A 22,563-nucleotide genomic window follows, 5' to 3' on the forward strand; every position below is an offset into this window, starting at 1 on the left:
GCTTTTAGAAGTAATATACCTTTTTTTAAAGATTGGAGATACTTATTTTAATTCTGAATTCTTTTAGGTAAAAATGTAATATATTATTTCTAAATTATTATCATCAGATCAGTCAATATAGAGAAAAGGGGGACTTATCTTGAAATAGATACGCTGTTGGAAATGGGAACTTTGAATGAGATACAGGCTTTGTCCCAACTACCAGTGTGATTCCAAGCAAGCCATTTAGTATCTCAACAACGCATTTTATATTTTATTGCTAAAAATGAGAAGATTGGATTAGAGCAGTTTTAATACCTATGTAGTCTCCAGACACACTAAAAGTAAGAAATATTCCAGAAGGCAAATGATTCATGGCCAAATTAATGGTGTAAAAGCTATACAGCTGGAACTCGATAGTAGATAATGGTGGTTGTACACAACATTGGGAATCTATTTAACAAAATTAAGTTGTACACTTAAAAATGGTCAATATTATGTTACACATATTTTACTATAACGAAAAATATCTGCATTATCCTAATTAATATAAAACTGCTCAGAAAGTTTAGATGTATTGTGACATTCAAGAGGGCATTAAGATACTCAGAATTTCTCAAATTTCTATGATTATAAAAATCTTTAGGAAAGCATGCAATAATAAATCACAACAAAGTGTATCAATGTTCTTCATAACCCTCCTTGGAAAATACCATGTAAGTTATTCTGGATTGAATAATCTTGATTATGTGTCATTCTTCTCATTATTTCTCTAATTTTTCAATTAGAAAATTTCACAATTTTACTATTTGAATGTTTCTATCCAATCCTGTTTGCATAATCTCTACTAGGGTAAGTTTTTATTAGGGTGGATGTTGGTGCAATGGCTTAAAATGTTAGCCCAGATGTCCACATGTCAAAGTGATAAGGTCAGAGGTGGAGCCAAAATGGCGGAGTAGTGAGGGCGCTCACTGATAGTCTGGGAAAAGATAGTTTAATAAAAGTGGAGTTACTGTAGTCTCAGGGAAAGGCTCGGGAAAAAAATTGCAGAGAAAACTCTTCCAAATCTAGTGGATGTGACACGGAGGACCTACTGGGAGAGCAAGGACGCCCATGGCTTGGAAGCCCAGCAGCGTAGTCTGCGCACCAGTGCTGGAAGGGGAGGTGAGACAAAAACATCTGTAGCCCAAGACATTGGCAGGGAAACAGCAGAAAGAGCCTGGAGGGAACGAGGCTTGAAGCCCCGCTGGGGAAAGTTCACCAGGCTGACTGGAGGAAAGAAAAAAGTGAATAAATAAGGGGAACCGGCACGGACATGAGCCTCTCTCTCCACTCACCTTACAAAGCCAAGCAAGACAAAGAGCAGGCACCATTTTGGACATATGTAAAGTGGTGCCCGCCATGAGCCAAGCATAAAAACCTGACTCTGGTGGGGAGAAAAAACAGGAGGTTAGGACCTAGTGAAGGTGTGGAGCTAAGGAACTATACTGTAAAAATCTGAGGGTGGGTGAGAGAACACATGGAGTACACAAACTTGGTAACCTTGGCAACCCGGTGGGAGACTGCAAAAAAATTTGAGACCACACTGAGGGCTGCATAGACCCTTTGTGTGGTCCTTGGGGTAGAGCAGACGAATACCCACAGGGGCCAGATTACATACATCGACTACCCTCAATTCAGCTCAGCTGTGTGGAATTACTTCCCTTCTGAGTAAAAAAAAAAAAAAAAGACAGAGAGAGAGCAAGAGAGAGAACAACCTGGGTGAGTCATCTTTGGCACACCCATAACCCTGAAGAACCAAACAGAGCTCTATGGCCACACCCATCATAGCCTCTAAGGATCCATCAAAAGCAGACAGTCCACTTAATCTAGAGTCATAGTATAAAGAGAAAAACCACTATAGCGAAGAAACCAAAGAATATCTCCACAATGACAAACAACAAATGCACAAACCGAGGAAACAAGAACAAGGAAGATATTATGATGTGCCAAATGAACAAGACACCCCAATTCAAGATTATGAAGATGATGAGATAGAAGAAATGCAAGAAACGATCTCAAAAAATTGATAAGAACATTAAGAAGTTTTCAAAAACAAATTCTTGAACTACAGAAATCCTTACTGGACAGGACAGAAAATCTCTCTTGTGAAAATGAAATATTAAAGAGGAATCAATGAAACGCAGAAACTAGTAGAACATGAAACTATGATTGAAGAGAAATCATAATGAAATGAAGAGCTCAATAGATCAAATGAAACACATCACTGAGCCTTAAAAACAGAGTCAGTGAGACAGAAGAGTGAATATCAGACTTAGAAGACAGAGCACAGGAAAGTATACAGTCAAACCAAAGAAAAGAAGAGGAAATCAGAAATCTAAAAAATAATGTCGGGAATCTATAGGATACTATTTAAAAAACCAACATTTGGGTTCTAGGAGTTCCTGAAGGCATGGAGAGAGAGAAAGGATTATAAAGCCTTTTTAGTGAGATACTAGCAGAAAATTTCCCAGGTTGGAGAAGGACAGAGACATCCTAGTACAGGAAACTCATAGAACCCCTAGTATCCATGACCAAAAGAGATCCTCACCATGATACGTTGTAATTAAACTCACCACAGTGAAACATAAAGAAAAGATCCTAAAATGTGCAAGACAGAAACGTCAGATTACTCTCTGACTTCTCAACAGAAACCCTACAGGTTAGAAGGGAATGGCGAGACATAGCCCAGGTGCTAAGAGAGAAAAACTGCCAGCCCAGAATATTATATCCTGCAAAGCTCTCATTTGTGAATGAAGGTGAAATAAAGACCTTTCACAGCAAACAGAAATTGAAAGAATTTGCTGCCACTCGTCCTGCCCTGCAAAAGATGCTTCAAGATGTGTTATACACAGAAACACAGAAACATGGTCAGCAGTATGAAAGAAGGTAAAAGAAGGAAACCTCACAGCAAAAGATCACAGGAAGTTCAAAGCATATATTAGAATATATCTTTGGGAAAATGGCAGGGCAAAGTTACTACTTATCAATAGTCACATTGAACGTTGATGGACTCAACTCTCCAATGAAAAGGCACAGACTAGCTGAATGAATTAAGGAACAAAACCCATCTATTTGCTGCTTACAAGAAACACATCTTTCCAACAAAGATGCATGCAGACTGAAAGTGAAAGTTTGGAAAGAGATATTCCATGCCAACAGAAACTAAAAAGATGCAGGTGTAGCCATATTAATATCAGACAAAATAAACTTTAACACAAAAACTGTTAAGAGAGACAAAGAAGGGCACTACATAATGATTAAGGGTTCAATTCAACAGGAAGATGTAACTATTATAAATGTATATGCACCTAGTTACAGGGCACCAGTTTATTTAAAAGATTTATTAAGGGACTTAAAGGGAGACTTAGACTCCAATACAATAGTACTGGGGGACTTCAATACTCCATGCTCAGAAATAGACAGATCAACTGGACAGAAGATCAACAAGGAAACAGCAGATTTTATTGACACTACTGCCCAAATGGATCTAACAGATATCTACAGAACTTTCAATCCTACATCTAAGGACTTTACATTCTCTCAGCAGTACATGGAACCTTCTCTAGGATTGACCACATACTAGGCCATAAAGCAAGTCTTAGCAAATTTAAAAGAATTAGAATCATACCCTGCAGCTTCTCAGACCACAGTGGAATGAAAGTGGAAATTAGCAACTCAGGAATCCCTAGAGAGTATGCAAACACATGGAGACTGAACAACATGCTCCTGAATGAACACTGGGTCATAGAAGAAATCAAAAGCGAAATCAAAAATTTTCTGGAAGTAAATGAGGATAACAACACAACATATCAAAACTTATGGGATACGGCAAAAGCAGTGTTGAGAGGAAAGTTTATATCAATAGGTGCCTACATCAAGAAATTGGAAAGGCACCAAATAAATGAGCTTTCAAGTCATCTCAAGGATCTAGAAAATCTGCAGCAAACCAGACCCAAATCTATTAGGAGAAGAGAAATAATTAAAATCAGAGAAGAAGTCAACAGGATTGAATTTTAAAAAAAAATTACAGAAGATCAGCCAAGCGAAGAGCTGGTTTTTTGAAAAAATGAATAAAATTGACACACCATTGGCTCAACTAACTAAAAAAGAAGTGAAAAGACCCAAATAAATAAAATCAGAGATGAAAAAGGAAATGTAACAACAGACACCACAGAAATAAAAAGAATCATCAGAAATTACCTCAAGGACTTGTATGCCAGCAAACTGGGAAATCTATGAGAAATAGATAGATTCCTGGACACATACAACCTACCTAAATTGAGCCAGGAAGACATAGAAAACCTAAACAAACCCATAACTGAGACAGAAATTGAAACAGTAATAAAGGCCCTCCCAGCAAAGAAAAGCCCAGGACCAGATGGATTCACTGCTGAATTCTAACAGATTTTTAAAGAAGAAATAACTCCATTTCTTCTCAAACTATTCAGAACAATCGAAAAAGATAGAATCCTTCCAAATTCCTTCTATGAAGCCAGCATCACCTTAATCCCTAAGCCAGAGAAAGATGCAGCATTGAAAGAAAATTACAGACCAATATCCCTGATGAACTTAGATGCAAAAATCCTCAATAAAATTCTCGCCAATAGAATACAACAACACATCAGAAAAATCATCCACCCAGACCAAGTGGGATTTATCCCTGGTATGCAGGGATGGTTCAATGTTCGCAATTCAATCAATGTGATACACCACATTAACAACTGCAGAAAAAAAAACCATATGGTTATCTCAATAGCTGCAGAGAAAGTGTTCGATAAAATTCAACACCCTTTCATGCTGAAAACTCTAAGCAAATTGGGTATAGAAGGAACATTCCTTAATACAATCAAAGCAATTTATGAAAAACCCACAGCCAGCATCCTATTGAATGGGGAAAAGTTGGAAGCATTTCCACTGAGATCTGGTACCAGACAGGGATGCCCACTCTCACCACTGCTATTCAATATAGTTCTGGAAGTCTTAGCCAGAGCCAGCAGGCAAGAAAAAGAAATTAAAGGGATACAAATTGGGAAGGAAGAAGTCAAACTATCCCTCGTTTCAGCCAATATGATTCTTTATTTAGGAGATCCAAAGAACTCCACTAAGATGCTAATGGAACTCATCGAAGAGTTTGGCAAAGTAGCAGGATATAAAATCAATGCACAAAATATCAACAGCCTTTGTATACACAGGCAATGCTACAGCTGAGAAAGAACTGCTAAGATCAATGCCATTCACAATAGCTACAAAAACAATCAGATACCATGGAATAAACTTAACCAAGGACGTTAAAGATCTCTATGATGAGAATTACAAAATATTAAAAAAGAAATAGAAGAAGATACCAAAAAAATGGAGAAATCTTCCATGCTCATGGATTGGAAGAATCAACATCATCAAAATGTCCATTCTCCCAAAAGCAATTTATAGATTCAATGCGATGCCAATCAACATACCAAAGACATTCTTTTTAGATCTAGAAAAAATGATGCTGAAATTCATATGGAGATGCAGGAGACCTCAAATAGCTAACCAATTTTGTATGACAAAAACAAAGCCAGAGGCATCACAATACCAGGTTTCAGGACATACTACAGGGCAGTTGTTATCAAAACAGCATGGTACTGGTACAGAAACAGATGGATAGACCAAAGGTACAGAATAGAAACACCCGAAATCAACCCAAACATCTACAGCCAACTTCTATTTGATCAAGGATCTAAAACCATTTCCTGGAGTAAGGACAGTCTATTCAATAAATGGTGATGGGAAATTTGGATTTCCATGTGCAGAAGTATGAAGCAAGACCCCTACCTTACACCTTTCACAAAAATCCACTCAACATGGATTAAAGACCTAAATCTATGACCCAATACCATCAAATTATTAGAGAACATTGGAGAAACCCTGCAAGATATTGGCACTGGCAAAGACTTCTTGGAAAAGACCCCAGGAGCACAGGCAGTCTAAGCCAAAATTAACTATTGGGATTGCATCAAACTGAGAAGTTTCTGTACTTCAAAAGAAACAGTCAGGAAAGTGAAGAGACAACCAACAGAATGGGAAAAAATATTTGCAAACTATACTACAGATAAAGGGTTGATAACCAGAATCTACAAAGAGGCCAAGAAACTTCTCAACATCAAAACAAACAACCCACTTAAGAGATGGGCCAAGGACCTCAATAGACATTTCTCAAAAGAGGAAATCCAAAGGGCCAACAGGCACATGAAAAAATGTTCAAGATCACTAGCCATCAGGGAAATGCAAATCAAAACCACAATGAGGTTTCACCTCACCCCAGTGAGAATGGCTCATATACAGAAATCTACCAACAACAGATGCTGGTAAGGATGTGGGGCAAAAGGGACGCTACCCCACTGTTGGTGGGAATGCAAACTGATAAAGCCACTATGGAAGTCAGTCTGGAGATTCCTCAGAAACCTGAATATAACCCTACCATACAGCCCAGCCATCCAATTCCTTGGAATTTACCCAAAGGAAATTAAATTGGCAAACAAAAAAGCAGTCTGCACCTTAATGTTTAGTGCAGCTCAATTCACAATAGCTAAGACCTGGAATCAACCTAAATGCCCATGAACAGTAAACTGGATAAAGAAATTATTGTATATGTACTCTATAGAATACTATACAGCAGTCAAAAACAATGAAATCCGGTCATTTGTAACAAAATGGAGGAATCTGGAAAACATTATGCTGATTGAATTAAGCCAGTCCCAAAGGGACAAATATCATATGTTCTCCCTGATCGATGACAACTAACCGAGCACCAAAAAGAAACCTGTTAAAGTGAAATGGACACTATGAGAAACAGTGACTTGATCAGCCCTTGCCCTGACTGTTGATGAACAACTTAATACTTTATCCCTTTTAGTATTTTTTTTTTTGCTCTAGTACTATTGATTGAACTCTGTAATTAATACACTGTTATTCTTAAGTGTTGGAACTTAACTGAAAAGTGATCCCTGTTAAATATAAGAGTGGGAGTAAGAAAGGGAATGATGTACAATTTGGGACATGCTTAAGCTGACTTGCCCCAAATGGTGGAGTTATAAATGTGCCAGGAGATTCCAATTCAATCCCATCAAGGTGGCATGTACCAATGCCATCTCACTAGTCCAAGTGATCAATTTCTGCTCACAATTGATCATAATGATAGGACTAAGAGTCAAAGGGATCACACAAACAAGTCTAGTGTCTGAAATATTAACTGATAGAATAAAAAAAGGGCGACAACAATCCAACATGGGAAGCGGGATACACAGCAGACTCATAGAATGGCAGATACCCTAAACTGCACTCTGGCCTCAGAATCAGCCCTTAGGGCATTCGGATCCGGCTGAAAAGCCCACAAGAGTAATTTCATGCATGGAAAGCCAAGACACTCTGGAAAAAAAAATGACCTAAATGAAAGATCTCTGTGAGTTAGATCCCAGTGGAAAGAACAGGTAATTAAAGAAGGAGGTACCTTTCTCTGAAGGGAGGAGAGAACTTCCACTTTGACTTGTGTAAATAAGATCAGAGTCGGCGAACTCAAAAGGCTTCCATAGCCTTGGGAACTCATGACAAGAGCCCAGGGTGATTACTAACGCCATAAACAAGAGTGTCAATTTGTTAAGTCAACAACAGGAGTCACTGTGCACTTACTCCTCATGTAGGATCTCTGTCCTTAATGTGCTATACATTGTGATTTAATGCTGTAACTAGTACTCAAACAGTATTTTTCACTTTGTGTTTCTGTGTGGATGCAAACTCTTGAAACCTTTACTTAATATATACTAAATTGATCTTCTGTATATAAAGAGAATTGAAAATGAATCTTGATGTGAATGGAAGGGGAGAGAGAGCAGGAGAGTGGAGGGTTGCAGGTGGGAGGCAAGTTATGGTGGGGGGGGGGGGGGAAAGCCATTGTAATCCATAAGCTGTACTTTGGAAATTTATATTTATTAAATAAAAGTTTTTTAAAAATTCAATTATAAGTGCAAAAAAAAGTGATAAATTCAAGTCCCAGCTTCTCTGTTTCCAAACCATCTTCCTGTTGATGTGTATCCTCAGAGTTATCAGGTCATGGCTAAAGTACATGGTCCTGCCAGTTATGTTGGAGACCCAGATGGAATCCCAGGCTCCTGGCTTTGTCCTGGCCCAGCTTTAGCTATTGCAAGCATTCAAGGAATGAACCAGCAGATGGAAGAACCTGTTTGTCTCTTTCTCTCTGTCTCTGTCTACAAATAAATAAAAACATATAAATAATTTTAAATGGAAACTAATACGGTTGCATGTCTAAGTAGCTCTTATCTTTGAATTATTTTGTTTTTATTTTATGGACACATTAGCTTTATAACACTTCTAGAAGTTTAATGAACAGATTTCAATAAATTCCATAGTAAATAAGATCAAAGAAAAAATAGCTTATTGTTTTCTTTCTCCAAAGTAAACAAATGATAATATATAAGAAGACAGAACATTTCAAACCCCTTATAAAGTGATAAAGCTTAGAAAAATCACTTACATATGTATTCCAATGCAATTAATCTAACCATCCACACATTATTAATCAGATTATAGTATTTGGATTACTACTCAAAGACTTATTCTGATCAGTTATTTTTGAACTCTATTTTTGCTTATACAATAAAAGAATTTGTCTATTTTTCAGACATTAACTTCCTGAAAAATATGTGAGTAATGTCATCTTGATAAGAAATGAATAAGGTAGCATGTGCACTATATCCTGGAAACCTTTAAAAGTGAAAAAATATCTTTCACTGCATGATATGCGCTTGAAGACAATAAGAAAAAGAAACATTTATTTTGAAGAAATTTCTTATTTTATTATATCATATCAGGGAAAATTCAACAAAATAGTATTCTGGAACCTGCCACCAAAAATGAATTTTTTGAATGCATTTGAATGTGTGTCGTGGTGGGGGTGGGGGTGCCTGGGTCTTTAATCTCATTTGCCTGTGTCTGAAGAGTAATTTTTATGAGTTAACAATCATTATCAAGGTACAGATAATTCAGCAACTTTTGTGAAATAAGTTTTACGAAGCATCTACCTAGAATCACATAAGAGGTAGAGGCCTGGGGCCAGCACTGTGGAATAGTGGGTAAGGCCACTGCCCGCAGTGCCAGCATCCCATATGGGCACCAGTTCGAGTCCCAGCTGTTCCACTTCCCTTCTCTTTGCTATGGTCTGGGAAAGCAGTAGAAGATGGCCCAAGTCCTTGGACCCCTGTACCCACTTGGGAGACCTGGAAGAAATTCCTGGTTCCTGGCTTCCGATCGGCTGTGGCCAATTGGGGAGTGAACCATTGGATGGAAGACCTCTCTCTCGCTCTCTCTTTCTCTCTCTCTCTCTGCCTCTCCTTCTCTCTCTGTGTAACTCTGACTTTCAAATAAATAAGTAAATCTTTAAAAGAAAAAAGAGGTAGAGGCACATAGTTTTATTTCTATTGAACCTTTATTGATGATATAAGTCACAGAAGAATTATACAGCATCATCATTCTTGGGGAATAGAGTTCACCTAAGGCGATAAAAATCCTAAAATATTATGTAGTAGAAAAAGTGTGACACCCTAACGGCCACCATCATTTCAAGTTAATCACACTCTTCAGAGCTGTCTTGTTGTATGCTTCTATTGAAAGAAAAATGTAGCCATGCTTCTGTGTGTGTTTCCCTTAGAAGATGACAAAGTACAAGGTATAGCATACTAAGTGGGAGAATACAGGAAAACATATTTGATTATTTCTTTATATATTATTGTAGCTAATCCCTACAATATCACCTTATAAAAAGCTATTTAATATCATAAGAACTAGTATAAATTCTTTTTTAAATGTGATGCTCACATTGAAGGAAGTTAAATATAAACTAAAGTACCATTGGACTTGATGAACTCTAAACTTGATCAATTTTCCTCCATCTTTTTCACAAGGAATATAATAGCTTTATACTGGGAGAAATATGTTTTATTATGCCTCCAAAGAAAAACAAAGCACATTTTAGGAGCTGACTAATGATGACAGTTTTAAAATAAGCGAAACTTTAGAAAACATGCAATCATTATAAGTTAAAAAAAGCAAAGAGAAAATAGGTTTTTATTTTCACCATAGATTGCTAGCTATTAAAATGGATTTTTTTATTATTTTTAAATTAGGAGAAACTGTCCATAAGGCATATGTCATTTAAGAAACAAAAATAAGAAGCTGGTGTTTGGCACAGCAGTTAAAACTCCCACATCCCATATCTAAGTCCCTGGTCAAGTCCTGGCTCCACTTCCTCTTCCGGCTTGCTGCTCATGTGCACCCAGGAAGGCAGCACATGCAGACTCAAGTCGCGGGGTCCCTGATCCCCACGTGGCAGACCCCTGTTGAATTCTGCTTCCCTGTTACATGTACGACTTGTAAGAACATTCTCACAAGAATAATGTGTTTATTACTGTTCAAGAACATGTTTCTACATTTCATCAGCTGGCCCTGCCTTGGCATCGAGCAGCCTTTCTCAGACCCCCAGTGTAACAAAGCCATAATAATTTCCTGGAGCAAGGTGCAGAGGTTATGCTTATCAAATGTTTTCTACATTTTCCTCTTTCTCCCTCATCAATTTACACATAAAGTAATTTTAAGATTAAAATTTCTAATTATATCCCACACATAATATATATATATATATATATATATGAATGATACACATATATATTACATACATTCACAGTAAAGGCTTCACAATCATTTTTTTCCAAGTCTAAGCTCTAGCTTCATTACACAGTTCCAACCAAATGTGGTTCCTCCAGCTCTGAGATAAGGAATCTTGGGATGAATGTTATGTTCTAATTCTCATCTTCTTCTTTCAAAATATTAGCAACTTAGAATGTGCTGAAAATTTACAAGTATGATTCAATTTTGCTTTCAAAATAGAAATATAAGGTAGTCATTTGAAAAAACAAACACAAACATTTGACAGGTGAGGACATGAAGATTCGAAGAGATGTTATAAATTCTCTATTACCACAAGCTCATAAGAAATGGATAGGTTTTTGTGTTTTTAAAGCTCAAGGGTCAGGCCAGTGCTGTGGCGTATGGGGCTGAGCCTCTGCCTGCATCCCATATGGGGGCTGGTTCACGTCCCAGCTGCTCCTCTTCCAATCTAGCTCACTGCTATGGCCTGGGAAAGCAGTGGAAGATGGCTCAAGTCCTTGAGCCCCTGCACCCACATGGGAGACCCAGAAGAAGATCCTGGTTCCTGGTTTTGGATCTTCCCAGCTCTGGCTGTTGATTGTGGCCATTTAGGAAGTAAATCAGCAGATGGAAGACCTCTCTCTCTTTCTCCCCGCCCCCCCCCCTCTCTCTCTCTCTCTCTTTCTCTCTCTCCATAACTCCACCTTTCAAATAAATGAATAAATCTTTAAAAAAAAAAAAAAAGCTCAAGGGTTTCACCAACAAGTAAAATAATTCAACTTTTAATTATTGTTGCAAATCATAAATTGTCTATTTTTTTTTCACAAGGTTGGTGTTTGCCTTCCTTTCGGATGCAAAAAGATAAAGACCATTTAAAATCAAACAATGTAAGAAAGTGAATTTAACTAATATTTAATACACTGATCAACCACAGTCTCTTCAGTTCAAGTCAGTTGGTCCCATGCCTCTGACCACAGGTGATGTCAAATCCCCTTATCTAGGAAGAATATTAGGGGAAGGGTTTCAGAGTGTCCTCTAGCCAAGTTCATGTGGTCTATTCTGCATCTGGTCACTTGGTCTTATCTAAGTGTGTTTCCAGAATATATTACCATGTTTTAAAGTAAAGTGATTCTCATAAAATGGATTGATTATTTCCTGTAAAGAAATCATGTATTGAAAATCATAAACACAAATGAACAACAAAAAATGACCAAGCTAACATTTATACTCCCACCTAAGAATTCTGTGGCCATATTATGAGGAAAAATAACGATATTCCAGTTCATGAAATGTGAACTTGTCTTAAATTTCTCAAATACTTAAAAGCTATTCAAAAAATGAATTAATATCCCCTATTTTTATAAATTTGCCATTGACGTACAGGTATATGTAAGTCAAATATACATAAACATGAGCACACTACTCTAAATATATATTATTATAATAAGCTAATATTACATATACCATATATATTTGAGATACATGTTCAGAAATTTCTAATGGATTGAGGTATATGAAGAAGGTTTGGAGAAATTATGCTGCTGTGCATTTCTGATCATATATCTTATCTCTTCTTCAATAAAATTAAAATGTCTCAGATAATTTTTTGTATGTGCTCCTATCTCTTGAAAAACTATACTTCGATTTGCAATTGCTAAATATCCTTTTTAGCATATATTTGTATGTATATATCTTTCATATAATATATTTCTTGTTGCTTTACAATCATCGTGATACCAAGACAATTCTACCAAAATATCTTCTTGAAGACTATGCTAAATCCTATTTTCCACTAGAAATTCTACCCCAACTATTTCTGTTCAACTTTGGATTGAAATGGTGTGTGTTAAATGCTCTATCAAAGCAAAAAACTAAAATCCCCTAGCGAAATATACAGTAATAATGCCCCAACTGTGAGGAAATCCACCAGATTTTCAGTCAATTATAGGATTGTTGAACATTATCACCTAATAATTGGTTCCAACAATCTTCACAGAACAGTATCCAAAACTAGAAATAGAAGATATGAAGAATGTCAAAGTATGTGATAAGAAAATGTGGAATAATAATTTATTAGAGTATTTTGGTGCAAAGAAGATATATCAATGATGGTGACCAAATTTCTTGGATGTTAGATGAGACTACACAAAGCTTTAAAATTCCTATCTTTGAATGTCTTCCCATGAGTAACTGAATCAGAAGTGCATGATTTAGCTATTAATTTTTTCAGTAGTTCAGTTACATGAAACCTTTGAATTCATGTTTACCTCTTCCTTTCAATTGTTGCATGGAAGAAAAAAATTGACTTCCAATAACAATTAAATTCCTTGAAGGAAGTGATTTAAACATTTAACACAACTGAGATGTTAAACAAATAATTGCCATTAATGTCAGCTCTTGGAGTTAATGGATGCAACCTAGTATCTATGCCTAAAGCTGTTATTTTCAAAGCTCTAATACATGGATATACATAATTATTCATGTTTAAACCTCTTCTGTCGGGGCCAGTGCTGTGACTTAGCAGGTAAGGCCGCAGCCTGCAGCACCAGCGTCCCATATAGGCACCGATTCGAGTCCCAAATGCACCACTTCCAATCCAGCTCCCTGCTAATGAGCCTGGGAAAGCAGCAGAGGATGGCCCAAGTCCTTGGGCCTCTGCACCCACAAGAGAGATTCAGATGGAGTTCCAGGCTTGGACATGGCTCAGCCCTGAACATTGTAGCCGTTTGGGGAGTGAAACATCAGGTGGAAGACCTCTGTGTGTGTATGTGTGTGTGTGTGTCTCCCCCATCTGTCCCTTTCTGTGTGTAATTCTGCCTTTTGAATAAATGAATAAATCTTAAATAAAATAAAGCCTCCTCTCTCCCAAGTAGTAAGAATGAGGAATTGACTAAGGAATAGAAAAGAGAATATGGGAACTTAATCTTCTCACAAACCTTGGTGAGAACCTAGCCCTCTGGGGTCTTCTCAGTTCTGCAGAGCTGGCTTTCAGAGACTCACAGTCATCAGCACTGGCAAGGACCTCCATGAACCTTGGACCCCTGAAATCTCTGACTCATCCTGGGTAGGAGGATCTTGACAACCATCATAGGTTTATCACTCCTGGCTCTGAGGGACTGTGGGTAGTCAAATTTTTAGGCTAAGAGTAAAATGACTGTCCCAAGAGCATAGTGGAGTGGTTAAGAGAATGAATTCTTGATCCTCAGCTTCAACTCTGGTTGCAGCAAAAAAAAAAAAAAAAAAAAAAAGTCAAAAAGCAGCAGTAACCAATTTACCAATTTTACCCAGATTCTTTCATTGGTAATTCTAAGCCATGCAGGATAGTTACAAGGTCACAGAGATTCATGCCTATGGAGTTAAGTGCCAAAGATGGCAAACTAGATATTCTAATCCGGACCAAATTAGAAAAAAAAATTTATAGAATCTACAGCTCAGCCTCCAGCACGGATTGAGCAAAACTTCCCAGCAATGATAATTTCCTCAGATTCTGCCAGAGTGTTTGAATATGGAAATGAGCCTCAGGTGACCTCATCAGGTGGCCTGCATTTGGAGAAATATTTCCAGGTAGTTTTAAAGAGTTGGTCTGACCCCATGCTTTGAGGAATTACTTAGAATTTAACCACTATAATTTCTCGCCCATAATGAGCAGATTACTGTATAGGGAGAATAAAAGATGTAGGCACATTTCAAATGCAAATATTGTGCTCCTTGTGGTTATTCACAAGGTATACATTATACACGGTTACTGACGCTCCCTTGAACAAAAGAAACAGCAAAATGCCAAGGCATTTTTGAAAATGTGTTTCATTCCTGACTCTGAGAGGTAGCTGAAGCCAACTGAAGGAGGAGCATACCCTCCCTCTATTTTAATGATCTTAATTTTGCTAATGGAATGTTAGTGGAAAGAATTTGGGAGCCATGTGGAGCCGATTGTGTTGTTCAGTATTGACGTTGCCTGCAAATTAAATGTACCTAAGTAGCCACCTGTTTATGCTTATGATTATGTAAAGCCCCATATGTTTCCCTCTCGACACATGGAAGGTAAATATTGAAAAAATTATTCTGGTGTGAAGGGTGAGAACAGCAGCAATTCTTCTCTAACTGTCAACATATGCTGTGGTGTTTCCTTGTAATGTTGTGCTTCGTCTGACATATTTGCTGATTTTTACCATGCAGTATTCAGAAAAGATCTGTTACCCATGGTTATATAAAACAATAAAAAGTCAGTTTACATTAAATTCCAATTAGGATGAGGTATAATTTTCTGATGCAACCATAAGTTTTAAGTGGATTTCAGAGTTTATGATTTAAATAGATGTTGATTTGCACGATAAAGAAAACTGATTTTTTTTCCTAAATGCGCCAGCATAGGAAAAAGGAACATTTACTCTCTAAACACATCTTTAGGTTCCATATTACCAGGCAACAAAACTAACTGCAACAACATGAATTAGAAAATTTGATCTCAAGTCAGCATTGGGTTCTTCAACTAGTTACCTGTCACCATCCCAGGAAACGTTACCTGAAAGCAGCTCGGGGCCCTAGCAGCCCTCTCTGAAAGATCTGACCTACACAGCAGCTGTGCCGGAACAGCTGTGAGATGAGCTATTTCAAGTATTTGCAGGTACCTACTGCAGAGTGGTCTCAGACTATGCAGAGAGGCCTAGAAACTAGCATCCGGAAAACACCAGAAAGACTAAACTTGCTATTATTGCTGATCACTTTAGACAATAAAGATGAACAAAATGGGGTTTTCTGTGGTTTCTATCTGATGAAGAAGGGTTTAAATGCTGACTGTACAGCAGCCCTAGGCACAACTCCTCAGACTTCCCAGTGAAGTATTTGAAAAATACAACAGAAAAGATCAGACAAAAATGAAAATGTACCATGTCATCAAAAACCAAGAAAAATAGACCCACTGCTGCAAAAAGTCTGGAAGAAGTTACTTTCATCATAAGAAGAATAAAGCTGGTCTAAAAAGAACATTTAGGCCTGCTTATGCTGCATGAACTAGAGGAGCCCTTCTAACTGTGTAGAAGATGATAATAATGAGAATAACAATAACTAATAATCATCGAGTACTTGTTACATGCCAAACATTTGTAGTATGCACTTATTGATTACCTCATTTAATTTACTTCTCAGAAGAATTTTAAGGGCTAAATAATGTTTTCCCAACTTTATAGATGAGGCAATTCATAAAATGAAACACAAAAATATATCAAGGAATTTAGCCTGAATTTTTATTTTTGTGAGTGCAGCATGTGTATGTATATATACATACTGTCTATGTATATATACTCTGCACAAAAACTGATTCAATTCAGTTTAACATTTTTTCAGTCTTGATATAATCATATAGAAATGTTTTCTAACAGTGAAACTCCACTCTATACTTTCGTTTGAATTATACTTGTCTCATTTGGCATTGGACCATGATTAAAATTCATGCATTAAAATATTTTTCACAAATAAATGCCAAATAAGTGGAAGAGCTATCATTGTGTAATTTTACACTAATGAGTCCAAACTAATTTTATAAAATTACATGGCATTTAAGTTTCTTTTGTTCTTTGTCCATTTCCTAGCTAGTATTCAATTAAGATTTTCATTGAATTTTTTGTTTCACATTGTAGAGATATATAGTCTTTATAAAACTGAATCATTTTCCACACTTTTCAAAAGGAATTTATTCATTTGAAAGGCAGACTTTCAGAGAGAGAGAGAGACAGAGAGAGATCTTCCACCTATTGGTTCACTCTGCAAATGGCTGCAACAACCAGAGCTGGGTCAGGTTGAAGCCAGGAGCCAGAAACTCCATCTTGGTCTTCCACATGGGTGGCTAGGGCTCAAGTACTTGGGCCTTCTGCTGCTGCTTTCCCAGGAACATCAGCAGGGAGCTAGATTGGAACCAGAACAGCCAGGACTTGAACCAGCACTGTGATAGATTTGTGACTCCAGTATTGTAAGTAGTAGTAGCCACACTTTGATACTATTTTTTTTTTCTTTTTAAAAAATTTCTGATAAATAAAGTTCCATTTTAGGTACTCCAACATATTATTTCTTTACCGCCTTTCATTATATTTGTATATCTGAAAGTCGTTTAAAATATAAACACTGGATAGTTACATGTTAAAATGTAACTTTTTCATCTATTTCAAATTTCTTTGGCTATGTGGTATAATACTGATGATCCAATTTGATCTATCATTTCCTAAATTGATAATTATACTAGGATAATTGATTAAATCATTCTTCCTATAACGCCAAATATGTAGTACTAACTTTATCAAATAGAAAGTAATATTCTATATTGTCTATTTCTGAGCTATAAACAAGTTCTTATGTTTGTATGGGCAGTAGAATCAAGTTCAAAGCCTTTTTCAGAGGCTCCTATAACAACTAGTAAGGCTATTATTAAAATAATTTACTAGGGGCTGGCATTGTGGTGTAGCAGATGAAGCTACCACCTGAGATGCCAGAAGCCCATGTGGGTACCAGTTCGAGACCCAGCTGCTCCAATTCCTATACAATTCCCTGCTAGTGACCTGGGAAAAGCAGCCCAAGGGCTTGGATCCCTGCCACCCATGTGGGAGACCTGGATGAAGATCCTGACTTCTGGCTTCAGCCTGGCCCAACCATGGCCATTGTGGCCATTTAGGGAGTGAATCAACAGTTGGAAGACCTCCCTCTGTAACTCTGACTTTCAAATAAATAAGTGAATCTTGAAAAATAATAATAATTGATTCAGCTTTTGATTTTTCTCTAAATAACATATAGTACCATTTATTATGATGTAATAGTAGAATTTAATATTGGAAGGACAAGTCCACCCTCATTGTTCTATTTTAAAAATACTTACTTGCAGTTCTTCACTTGTCTATTCTCCCAGATGAACTTCAGGTTTATTTTTTCTCAAGAGCCAGCATAATAGTAGTTATTATTATAATGTAGGAATTATGTTTACAATTGTTTAAAATAAAATAGTTCATATGCAGGTCACATATTTACATGTTTTCTGATTCAAGCACTTACTATGTCTGCTCAGTTTCAATGAAGTAAACTTTTCTAATTTTCTTTAACTAAATAAGTAAGTAAATGATTTAAAGTTTTATGTTACCTTTATATATTCTAAATTGATATAAAAGGGAAGTTGTGAGTATTTCTATATATTATATATCAATTTATGTGTATATATGTTTATGTACATATTTTGTTTTTCAGCTTTGTTTTCATCTTAAAAATTTTAACAAGTTTTAATTTTTTGTTTCATTTGATTCTATTGTCATTGTAAGAGCACTTGAATGTTTTTGTGCTTTCACCTGAGTGCCGACAATGTACCTCTGTGCTATGCTGGTTTCAGGCCATTCATTTTTCTAGAATTCTGTGGGTTTCAAAATTCATAATTTAAAAAACAGCTAGGACACAAGTGCTAAGCACCTTTCAACTGTATACTTTAAACAGGTGAGTTTTATTATGTTGAAATTATATTTCATAAAGCATGAACTTATAAAAAATGAGAAAGGGGAGACCTGAAGAGTTAAGGCAATTAGAGGTGTGTGTTTGGCACAACACCTAACACCTAAGACACTGCTGGGAATGCCTGCATCCCACACGGAGTGCTTAGCTTAAAGTTCCTTCCTACTCATGATGCATCCTCCTGCAAATGCATAATGTAGAAGGCAGCAAGTGATGATTCAAGTACTTGGGGCCCTGCTACCCATTTGGGAGACCTACACTGAGTGCTCAGCTTCTCACCTGATCCAACTTCGCCTGCTGTGGACATTTGGGGAACAAACCAATGGATAGGAAATCTCTATCTGATTCTGTCTCTCTGTGTGTCTCAGCCTTTCAAATAAAAAAATTATTTGTGAACTCTAGTTGTATGAATATTAAATTATAATAATGAAATACAAATAATGTTAAGAAGGGTGTTCATTATAGTATAAATTACATAAGCAATCATGTTCAGGATGGATTTAATAACTTATGGAATCTGTACATGAGAGATTATTACATAAATTTTAAAAATTGTGTTTGTAAGGATATTTAAATGGGCAAGTTTTCAGAAACCAACTTGTTTCCCATTATGGTAAAACAGATTTCTATATGTGTGTATGTACAATGTATTGGAAATCAATGAAAGAAATGTATAAATATTTTTCTTTACTTGGGAGGCAGGGAGAGAGAGAGAGAGAGATGCCCACAATAGCCAAAGCTGGGGCAGGCCAAATCTTGGTGCTGAGAACTCAGTTCTCATGTGGTTGGCATGGATTCCAACTTGATGATAATTAATGACCACTTGAGTCATTAACTACTGCTTCACAGGGTCTGTAATAGTAGGAACCTGGAATTGGGAGTCAGAGATGGGACTTAAATTCAGGTGCTCCAACAGGAGACATGGAAATCATAACTGTGATCTTAATCACTCAGACAACTATCTGCCACAAATGTACCAAATATTAATGTTGGATAGCTCTGGTGACAAGATTATAAGGATCTTTAATTTAGTCTCCTGTATTTTTTAAGTTTCTAAAAGATGCATGTGTTAGTTATAGACCTGAGAAAAATCAACCCATTCTATACCTTTGAAAAACTGAGTTCCTTATATACACACAGAAACCTGTACATGAATGTTGATGGCACCTTAATTCATAATTACCAAAACTTTGAATTAAGCAAGCTGTTCTTTATTAGATGAAAGAATAAATAAACTGTGATACATGCAGTCAATGGATTGTTATTGAACACTAAAATTAAATGACATACTAAGCCTTGAAAAAGTATGGAGGAAAGCTATGCATGTTAGATAGTGAAAGGAGCCAATTTGAAATGGTTTCCAGCTATATCACATTCAAGAAAACACAAAACTATAGAGACAGTAAAGGGATCAGTGGTTACAAGAAGTTTAGTGGGCAGAGGTGGGGGGAATAGTGCGTAGGGATGAAGAGGCAGAGCACAGATATTTTTAGTGCAGTGAAGCTGCTGGGTATACCATAATGGTTATAAAGGTGGGTACATGTCACTGCACATGTGTCAAAAACTCATAGAATGCACTACATCAAGCGTGAACCCAGGGGATTCAGGTGACAATGATATGTCATTGTAGGCTCATTAATTGTAGTAAATGTACCATTATAAAGGGGGACATTGATAGTTGGAAGAGGCTGTGGAATTTGAGGTCTGTGAGGTAAAAGGTATTTCGGAACTTTCCAAACTTCCTGCTCGATTTTGCTATGAATCTAATCTTCTATAAAAAGTAAAGTCCATTTAGAAAAAAAGGGGGGAGGAGCTTTGGTTCCAATGGCTAGATCTCTAACTCCCTGAAATGTCATTGTGTATAAATTGTAATGAACTCTACCAATATTGTGTGTGAAAGTAATATACTCTACGAATTTTCAGTTAAGATTCAAGAAACTGAAGATCTGAGTAAACAACTTTTTAGAAGAAATCTTGCTGCTCTGATAAAAATCTCTATATGGTGGGCATTTTGTGGTCAGATCACAAAGAGATTGGAATAGAATAATACATGTAGAAAAGAGGGAGTTGTAAGAACAGGAGTGATAAAATAGAGTTTCAAAGATAAACACTAAACATTAACACTAGAAAAAACTTGTATACCAGTTCTAAATTGGGAAATGCCTGTTTTCAAAGTCTTTCAACAGTTCTGGTCTGATGCTAAAATGTACATAGGTGAGTAAAACGATCGCTGTTACTAAGGTCTGCAGTCTATATTTTCTTTCCAAATGATTTACTTGGTAGTTGTCTAAAGATCAAGATCCCAGAGAAATTATCTAATCAGGTATTAAAGCATAGAAGAAAAAATAGGCTGAAAAATGGAATATTGAAATTTCTTCTTCATGTTGACTAATTCACAATTTTTGCCTGATTTAGATAGAATACACTTTTTTGTCTAGGAAGCTATTTTGAATAATAGACACAGCTGTATTTATTTTGCTTAAGTGGGCACAGTAGGGGTAGAGGTGCCTCTAAAGAAGTTGACCCAGAAATTTGGAAGAATAGCTTTTGATTCCTTGGGTAGCAAGTTATCTAAAAGGCAGGGAGCTCAGTATGGTGCCTCTCTGAATCACGTTTCATCAGAACATCCAGATGGAAAAACAGTAGCAAATTCTACCTTTGATCTTGCTCCGTTTAACAAAAGGTCTTCCAAAAACTAAAGATAAATCATTTATCGTAAAGCTGTTAAACTTATTTCAAATAATTTTTGCATAATAATTTTCCTATTAAGTCCTTTTAGAAACTGATATTTTAGTTAAGTACAAAATTAGCTACAATTGTAACATGATGAAAGATAAAGATATAGTTGTATCAATGGTAGATAAAAATCCAGTGAATGACCATTGAATGTAACATCATATGTTTTCTGTTAAGTAAATATATAATTATCCAAATGAAACGATGGAGAAATTCATCTTGAAAAGTGTTAACATCTTTGGTATTTTAATACCTTAGCATAAAGGAGCAGACTTCATACATTTCACTAATTTAACTTTAGTCCAGTTCTTGTGGAAGAAATTTGTACTAATCCAATTTATGTCATTGATTATTCCAAACCTTCATAAATTTTTCATATTTATAATGAAATTATTTTTAATAAAAGAGACTTGCTTTTTTTAAAGATTTATTTATATATTTGAAAGAGTTACAAGAGAGATGGAGAGACAGAGAAAGAAAGAGAGAGAGAGAGATCTTTCATCCACTGTTTCACCCCCCAAATGGCTGCAATGCCCAGAGTTGGGCCAATCTGAAGACAGGAACCAGGAGCTTCTTCCAGGTCTCCCAGATGGGTGCAGGGTACCAACCTGGACCATCTTCCACTGCTTTCCCAGGCACAATAGTAGGGAGCAGGAGCTGCTGGGACTTGAACCGCTGCCCATAGGGGATGCCAGCACTGCAGGCAGAGATTTAAACTTCTATGCCGCAGCACCAGTCCTCAGTCTTACCCTTAAAGGATATATGAATGCACTTCAAAAGGTTTATGGGAAGTACCTATATGAAAAATCTATGTATAGATTTCAATAATTTTTTGTACCAAAATAAACTTCCCACAACCTTTTTGAATACCTTCAGAGTTATATTGGAACAGAACTCAGTGTAACATTTTCACATTACTCAGAAGCCAGAGATAGCAGATTTGTATTCAAATTATAATAATAATAAAGTCTCTCTCTGCTCCCCAAAGGATATTTTTTTTTTACATTCCAGAGTAATAAAGATGGTGGGTATTTTTTTAGGGCAGGAGCTAGCCATTTTCCCAGCAGCTTCTTATATGTTTGGGGTCTCCAAAAGCTCAGAGTTCCTCATCCATGTGCTTAGCATCCACCTGGTCAAGTTCTATATTGCCCCATGGGATTTGGGGTCAATAGCACCCACTGAGACATGAAGTTCATGCTGCCTTTCGTGCCATTAATAATAAACTGCTAACTCCACTTGAGCTAACTGTTTCCTTATGACCTAATTTATGAAGTGTGCTGTCAGCCTAGTAGTAATATTGCTACTTGGAAATTGCTTGACCAGTTGAGTGATTAAAATCCATTTAATCTTGTAGAAGTTAATTTAACTAAGAAATATCGCTTACTGCATATTTTTAAAACATGGCTTAAAACACTGAAACATATGGAGGAAATTTCAAATTTTATTAATTTTCTTACATTCATATTAAATACCTGTTTTATATTATTTTCAGAGTGGCACTAATACAATCTTTTTAACATTACAATGCTTACATCGTGTGTTAGAAAAAATGCTGTATAATTGTTCAGACCTGGTTAAGGCCACTCTTAGGATCATTGGTTACTATCCTCAACCTGTCTTTTATGACCT

At 36.5% G+C, this 22,563-nt stretch overlaps 1 protein-coding gene across 1 annotated transcript in view; it reads right to left on the reverse strand.

The window, feature by feature from the left end:
* Positions 1 to 22,563, reverse strand: part of THEMIS (thymocyte selection associated) — a 262,004-nt gene that overhangs the window by 176,796 nt on the left and 62,645 nt on the right. The gene's annotated exons all lie outside the window — the stretch shown is intronic.

This window comes from Lepus europaeus, chromosome 3, assembly GCF_033115175.1.
Source record: "Lepus europaeus isolate LE1 chromosome 3, mLepTim1.pri, whole genome shotgun sequence".
Lineage (NCBI taxonomy): Eukaryota > Metazoa > Chordata > Mammalia > Lagomorpha > Leporidae > Lepus > Lepus europaeus.